Source organism: Agrilus planipennis, unplaced genomic scaffold (genome assembly GCF_000699045.2).
Source record: "Agrilus planipennis isolate EAB-ADULT unplaced genomic scaffold, Apla_2.0 scaffold57, whole genome shotgun sequence".
In the NCBI taxonomy this organism is placed as follows: Eukaryota; Metazoa; Arthropoda; class Insecta; order Coleoptera; family Buprestidae; genus Agrilus; species Agrilus planipennis.
In genome coordinates, this window is record NW_020438879.1 from 1,236,411 (window position 1) to 1,244,188 (window position 7,778).

The 7,778-nt window shown below is 37.5% G+C and overlaps 1 protein-coding gene across 1 annotated transcript in view; it reads right to left on the minus strand.

Moving 5' to 3' along the window:
* LOC108737361 (transmembrane and TPR repeat-containing protein CG4341-like) overlaps window positions 1-7,778 on the minus strand; it is a 163,628-nt gene that overhangs the window by 23,777 nt on the left and 132,073 nt on the right. The gene's annotated exons all lie outside the window — the stretch shown is intronic.

Below are 7,778 nucleotides of genomic sequence, written 5' to 3' on the forward strand. Positions count from 1 at the left end.
TTCCGAACAACCCTATACACACCTTAGCCAGATTTCACACCGAAGTAACATACTGCGTAGCGTAGCACGATACGTGGCTAGCAGCATGTAACGTGATAAAAAAGATGCAGACATGTTCACATCAAGGTAGCAATCGCATAGATGCATAGAAGATGTCGTCTTCGTCGGACGAAGAAATTGCTACGGTTCTACTTTGCGCCGCAATAAATAGAAGAAAAAAGCGGAAGAGGATGTGGATACATCCGGATTTATTAGAAAATGTAAATGAACACATAAGATTATAGGAATACATTGCAAGCTACTTCTTGCCTATCTCGGTTACTATATTCAGCTGTTGCACCTATTGTCATACAAGCAATTGTGCTTTTCTATTTCTTGTACAAACTGCACATTACCCTGATGTTTTTGGAAACGTACTACAACTCAGATGCATTACCTCCGAACTACTGCGAACCATTAGGGCCATGCTGCACGGGAATTACAGGTGGCAAATGTATCGCCAAACCTATCCTTGCGAGTGGCAGCAGGTATGCTACGTGCCACGGCACTGAAACTTCACGTCAGTGTGTACATCATCATTCGCTAAGGTATCTACGTTTAAATATTTTCGCTGTTATTTGCCACGCCACGTGCTACGTTACATGCATTTGCTACTTCGGTGTGAAATCTGGCTAAGAGATATAGCACATCCGAAATGCCGGAAGCAACCATAGACATAGTTAATGGACTATTCTCTATCCAACTATAAAATAAATACAGACAGAAACGTGTAAGAGAGACAGAGCGATCGTACGGTCAGTAGTTATCTTTTAGAATTTTGATTGGTTTACGTCACAATTTTTCAGGAGCGGAAGACTGAGGTAAATATAGAGGAAAAGAGACAGGTCTGATCGCATGGTCGTTTTCTCTCTTTCAAGAGTAGACAGTTTCATGAGAGTACTGCTCAGTCTATTCTATATATATATACATATGGACGCAACCGTTACAATGTTCTGATTAAAAATCATTTGATAGCCGATATAAATACAGTACAACCTCTATAATCCGAACATGTTTTAATTCAAACGAGGTCATAAACCGAAAAAGCCTTGATAGTCCTCAGGAGTGGCAACGTGACCATGCTCGAGAAGTGATTACTGCAGCCTGGATCCATTGGAGTCATGGTTACATCTTACAACCTTTTTCTATTTCAGATTTGTATGAAAACTAAATCTGTGCCTAATGTAACAGACAACTGCTCTTTGATAATCCGAACAATTTATTGTAATGATTAGTTTAGATTATGGAGGTTGTATTGTATATTTATTTTTTAAATAACAAAACAGGCGCTCTTTAAACCATACCTTATGCAAAATTTCCTTCGCACTTTACCCAGATTAGAGATTGGAAGTAACATTTACCAGATATAATCGATATATCGTTACAGAACTTTAAGAGAAACGCCACGGACCATGCAAACTAACGGCTTAACGAGATAAAGATCAATTAAGAACTCGAAGAGGAGAGGTTATCGAAATGCATTCCATACGCTTTTGCTAATATTCCCAATTCTGCTTTAAATTGGTTATAGCTGGATGCATCGTGAGTTGCATGCTTCTTTGTGGTAGGTACAACAATAGTAAATAAGCTGAGCGTATTTTAAACGGCTAGATAAATAAATTAGTGGTTATGTTATTATTCTCAGTTTCTAACTGGCTACATAACACTGTGAATCTTAATTAATTAGCTCTATTTGGATATGACGGATTTTACGCGATTTTATGTTAACACAAACATGTACAGTATGACGAGTTTTGTACCAACAAAAAGTTGTAAAGTTATTGGTAGACAGTATTCTGTCGAAACTATCAAGCGTGGGTCGTGATTCCGATCTCATTGAATCTCATTAGCACGCAGTAGTAACCAGTAACCACTGACAGAACACAGATCACTGTACTTGCTGTAATTAAGTACAGACAGCATATGCACGTTATTCCTAGAAAATAGCTGCTTTTGTATAGCAGATAATGCCTAGTTCCCTCTAATATACTTGTTTTTAATTAGAGTTAAAATTTTCGGTATGTCGAATTCCTTCCTAATTATGCACAGATCATTGTACCTGCTGTAATTAAGTACAGACTGCATATGAACGCCATTCCTAGAAAATAGCTGCTTTTGTATAGCGGATAATGCCTAGTTACCTCCCATATACCTGTTTTTAATTAGGGTTAAAATTTTTGGTATGTCGAATTCCCTCCTAATTATACATCAATTGCCTCCCAACGGCGGCGGATGACCTTGAGTGCTATTTGCCACTATAAAGTCATAAAGAGTTGTTTAAATAATACAGCCTCATATTTAAAGTTACTTAAGTTACAATCAAAAGAGTTTGTTTATGCATTGGCTATACAGTGTTTTCATGTATTTCTTTATAACTAGTGAAAATCAAAATGACAGTTAGTTTCAAAACAAGTGAAAAAGGAAAGCCGTTAGTAGTTATCGACAATTATAAATTTAGTTTTCAAAAGAACCTGTCCCAGAGTCTCAAACGGTGGCGGTGTGTTCAAAAAGGGTGCAAAGCACATGTGGACGATGAAATTGTTATTCAACTAGAAAATGACCACAACCATGGAAGTTTGCCAGAAGCCACAATGAATAATTTTATAGGATCTAATATGAACGGGAGGGAACTCGGCTAGTACGCGAGAGGGAATTCGACTATCTATATTTTAACCGAAACTACCTGCGGGAGGGAATTAGGAATCACCGTGTATACCTATTGACCACCAACTTTTTATTTTAACTGGTCACGTGCCTTTATGTAAAAGCTATCAAGTGCGTTCAGTTCGACGAGTGGATATTTTAACTAGGAATAAACCTCGTCAAATCATATTATCGAAATCCCCAGTAAGTAGCAATTTTCTACAGATGGGTCCACACGCAGTGCTGTCAATACATATTCCTCGAATTTTGTTTTGCTACATCGGGGTGGGATTATCTTGAATTCTATTGTATTGATTTTTTGTTCCGTTTTGCTCATTTATACACTTTTAGTAAACTGCTTTACTTAACATTGCTTTATTAAAAGTCTAGCAAGACTATGCCTCGCGTGCACTAATGACTTGTCACGGTGACTGTTTCGTCACTCTGGTTAAGTCTATTTGTAGGAAAGTTATTTATTCGGCATTTATTTACTATTTGGGCTAACCAGATATTAATGACATATATGTAGAATGAAACCAAAGAGGGCCGTTATAAGAGGGCTTTTAAGTTAAAGTCAGTGGTGAAGTGGCAGTCGGCGTGTAAGGATGTGTAAAGCGCCTTAAGGGCGGTTGGTTACTCTGGTGAGAGAGTAAGATGCCGTAAGGGCAGTTGGTTACTCTAGTGAGAGTAAGGTGCCGTAAGGGCAGTTGGTTACTCTAGTGAGAGTAAGGTGCCGTAAGGGCAGTTAATATTTGATAATATTGAGAAAGTTGGTTATTGTGCACATATTATGTATTTTGTGTTGTTGTTATTGTTGAAATGTGAGGCCTGTAAAAGTGTAAGGCCAACGGCCGACGGGTCGGATGAGCCTTTAGGTGGAGTGTAAATCCTGTGCGTCAGGTAGTCCACTGCAGATCTAGCTAGATATGCCTGGAGTGGCAGTGCACCTGTGGGTGACGTGTTAATGAGTAGAAGTCCACTCCTTGACCTGCCGTATACAGCAGTGGCCTGAGTGTCGGTAAAGCTGCGGTGATATCGGCACAAGGGCGTCCAGTAGAGGGATAAGTCTCTACACATAGCTTGCAGATAAGCATTGGGAGCGATCTATGCATTAGGCCAATGCATAGAATGCCTGGTTATTTAGCTGGGGCCTAGGTGTGGCAAACACCTATTGTTTCAGGCAGTCTACAATCATCATCAGGGATTCTTCGTTGGACACAACTACATCACCGAGCTCGACTACGTTGGGACATCGCAAGGGCGGCCCCGACTGGAGCGTCGGCCCGCGTAAGTGTTTAAACTGTCTATCGCATTGTATTGTTCTAATTGAGGGTTTTGTTTATTTCCTTACATGTTGTTTTACATTCATTGCCGCATGCCACTTCGCAAGATGTAACTCTCGAGGGGAACCCACTGGCTGCTATGTAAAGCTGGTAGGAGGAAATAGCTGAGGCTATTGGTATATATATACATAATAGGTGAAAAATATCATCGTTCATAATAATAATAAAAATCGCTCCTACATATTGTTCGTTATTATAGTGCGCGCAATTGGATACGTGACTTTGGATGACTTTTTGTACGTGGAGTCCGGCGACATGCCCGTGATGGAACTGTCACCCCGTCCGTATGTGTAAATTTCTGTGCGCGCATTGGTGACAAAATGTTACTTCATGCCCCTTTCGATTACATTCGTATGTACACTTGCCTATGGTACATTAGCTTAAAAATAGCGTCAAGGTCAAATTCGATGTGTCTTACGTGAAGATAACGTAAACAACGACATACTGACAGACAAAATATCTAGAAATGCTATCGTTGATCGATGTATCATTGCAAACATTGTGCAAAACTTTCCATTTATCTCTCCACAGTGGATGAACCCAATGTTCTTACTATTATACCTTTTCCTATTTCTAACGACAAGTACACACATAACCGACACCTCGAGATCCAGCTTGTTGAATGACGAAACTGTTCAAAGGGCGCTAACTCACCGGAACACCACAACGCGGCGCGTCACCAGCTACGTATCCAAACAAATGTATGACAGCTAACTCACATGGCGACGGTTTGACGACTTCGCTAATTTGGAAAGGTAGTCACGACTGTTCGCTTACTATGTGGAGTCTGGGACTGGCGAGCTGCTATGTCTCCAGTAAAATGTACAGGAGTTGTATGCATCTCATTCATTCTGTATCCAAATGGACGCCATTTTGGACGCTCGGCATAATAATTATTTACGTTTTGAATACAGAAATATTTTTGTGGAGATTCAAGGTCGTAGTTAAAAAAAATGTTAGGACGAAATTGAAGTGTACATAGGGACAGACGACGGGAAGCGACCTTGTTTTATACAATGTAGTGATATCCACGTTACATCCAAAGCTATTTGAAAAAACAAATTATCAGTGCTCACAAGTCGCTGATATAGGACGTGAATATTAATTGATAGGCAATGAAAAAGGCGAAGGTTATACTTCCAAAACGAAATTGTTTTAGGCGTACCCACATTAGATATTCCTGATAAATTAACTGCCAGCATACATTATCTCGTTTTTTGAGTTATTCGCTGAATAAAATGCTGGTTCCTGACAATGAGTTCTGTCTACTGTAGTTTTTTGGTGCCACGCAAAATAAAACGAGGGTTGTAATTTAAGAGCTTTTCCCTGTTTTGAAGTGCGTCTACATTTACTTTCAACCCCATTCTCATTGTTATTTTACACCGTGTCCTGTCCGACCCGTGAATATTTTAATAAGCTTGTGAGGGTTCCAAATGTTTATATTTAGCAGAGGCCCTAGTATTCTGTTTAATGAGGCGTGTACATAAAATTAAAAATTTATGTCATGCTAACACCGAATCATCCGTTAATTGGTTGATAATAATCGAAGACGCCTGTGAAAGCTATGGTCTGAAGTTTGTTTAGATTGAATTAAAATTTTAATTAAACAAAATTTACTGACTGGTTTATTTTAATATTTGTTTTCGCATTTTTACTTCTCTGAATTAGTCAGCAAATTATTTTATTGAAGAGTAAAGAGATAAAATTACTCTAGACAAAAAATTTCAGTCTCTCAGAGTCTTTCGTCGTCTCTGAGAGCGTCTCTCATAGTCTTTCACAGTCTCTCAGTTATTGCCTAGGTGTTTTTATAGATCTCTCACAGTCTCTGTACGAGAGACTCGAACGATAAAATTGTTAATTCAGAGATTCAAGTCTCTCACAGAGAGACTGAAAGAATAAAACTGAAAAATTGAGAGACTGGAGTCTCTCGTAGAAAGACTGGGATCTGTGAAATATGTTGAACTTTTGAAAATTTCAACCATGTCTATGGGGACATCACTTATTGAGAGATTCGAGTCTCTCGTTCAGAGACGCTGAACAGTTTTTTTTGACAGTCTCTCTCAGCGACAGCAGAGAGACTCGATGAAAGACGGAGACACGAGTCTCGCTTTCAGAGACTCTGAGAGACTAAACATTTTTATCTTGGGTATATATTCTAAAATTTTTCATAGCTCCATTATTAAGTCTACAGGGTGTCCCAAGCAAGCGGGTTTCTTCAATAACGGTTGAAAAGTTTCTTACAAAAGTGGTACCATATCAGTACATATTTTCATATCCTAAAATTATTTTTGGTTATACGCAGTGTCCAGTTTTTTCTGGAGGCAACCTAACTTCATTTTTTCAAATGGAATGCCCCATTTATTATTGCATTTTAGTAAAGAGTGTGTACCCCGAGCGAGCGCAACGTTCTTTTCTAGCGAGTGAAAAACTCAATAGTACAGCTGTACTTCGCCCTACTCACTCCATATTTCTGTAAATAGGTACTGAACGTTTTGCAATTAGTTCAAATTACTACACAATTCAGTCCTATGCGCTGCAATATGGCTATTTTATTTCAATTATAGGTACGTATTATACCTTCTAATATGTCCTTGACTTACCCTTTATGCCTGAGAAGGTGTATTACTAACCTATCTCGCCTATTTCTATAGAGAAGTACAGGTATCTATACATGTTTTTGAATTTGATAATGGACGAGAGCCTAGGGGTACGAATCAAAATTGTATTTATTTGATTAATTTAGGTAATGTTGTTAAATGCTAAACAAGGTCATTTTGATTAATTGATTACCATAACGTATTGTAGGATTTATTATATATAAATATATTATTCTATTGAATTAATTCTACGGATAACCGTGTATATTTCCTACCCTACCGATGATTACGGTAAAGTTTAACCGAAAAATTTTAATACAAGATCGTCTGTGTTATCCAAGTTCGATTAACGATACAGAGTGTTCAAAGATAAAAAAGAAGGTTTCGTTTAAACGGCAGCGATGTGAAATATGGCTCTAATCTAAAGAAGTTGTAAGAAAATGTTCAGAATGCCGAAATATCAAGCTATGCGAAAAATCGCGTCATTATTAAAATGTTTGTTTTTCGAGTGAAATCATTTGAACGGAATTACATTTGAAAGTCGGCGTGATTTTTTGCATAGCTCCATATTTTGGCATTCTGAACAACTTTTCCCTATAAGTTTTTTTGATTGGACGTTGTTTTCTATTTTTGAACACTCTGTATAGTAAACCAAATTTGGATAACACAGACGATTTTGTATTAAAATTTTTCGATTAAACATACGGTTTGGTGATGAGCATATTGCGTACTTTTTTGTATGTTGTTTCACAATGCTGAAGATGGTTTTTACAATTTTTCTACCGCGGAATCCATTATAAGGAAAAAAATCATCGATGTATGACCATCTATGTTCCAATATTTATTACATGGATTGTTCGATGTTTTCATGAATGGCGGGATAATTTAAATTTTAAAAATTTTAATTCAGGTATAATTTAAAAAAAGGAATTGACTAATGAAAAAATGATTATCAATCCTTCCACCACGAAAGGCTCGTTCTGATCTATTTGAAACCACATTTTAAATCTTCGAGCATCTTTTTCCAATGATTCTCCACCTAATAAAATAAATAAATAAGTAATAAATAACAATAAAAAATCATGTGATATTTTTAACCTCAATTTAATGGTGATGATGGTATTATTAATGGATTCATGGTGAAATTTATCTTAAT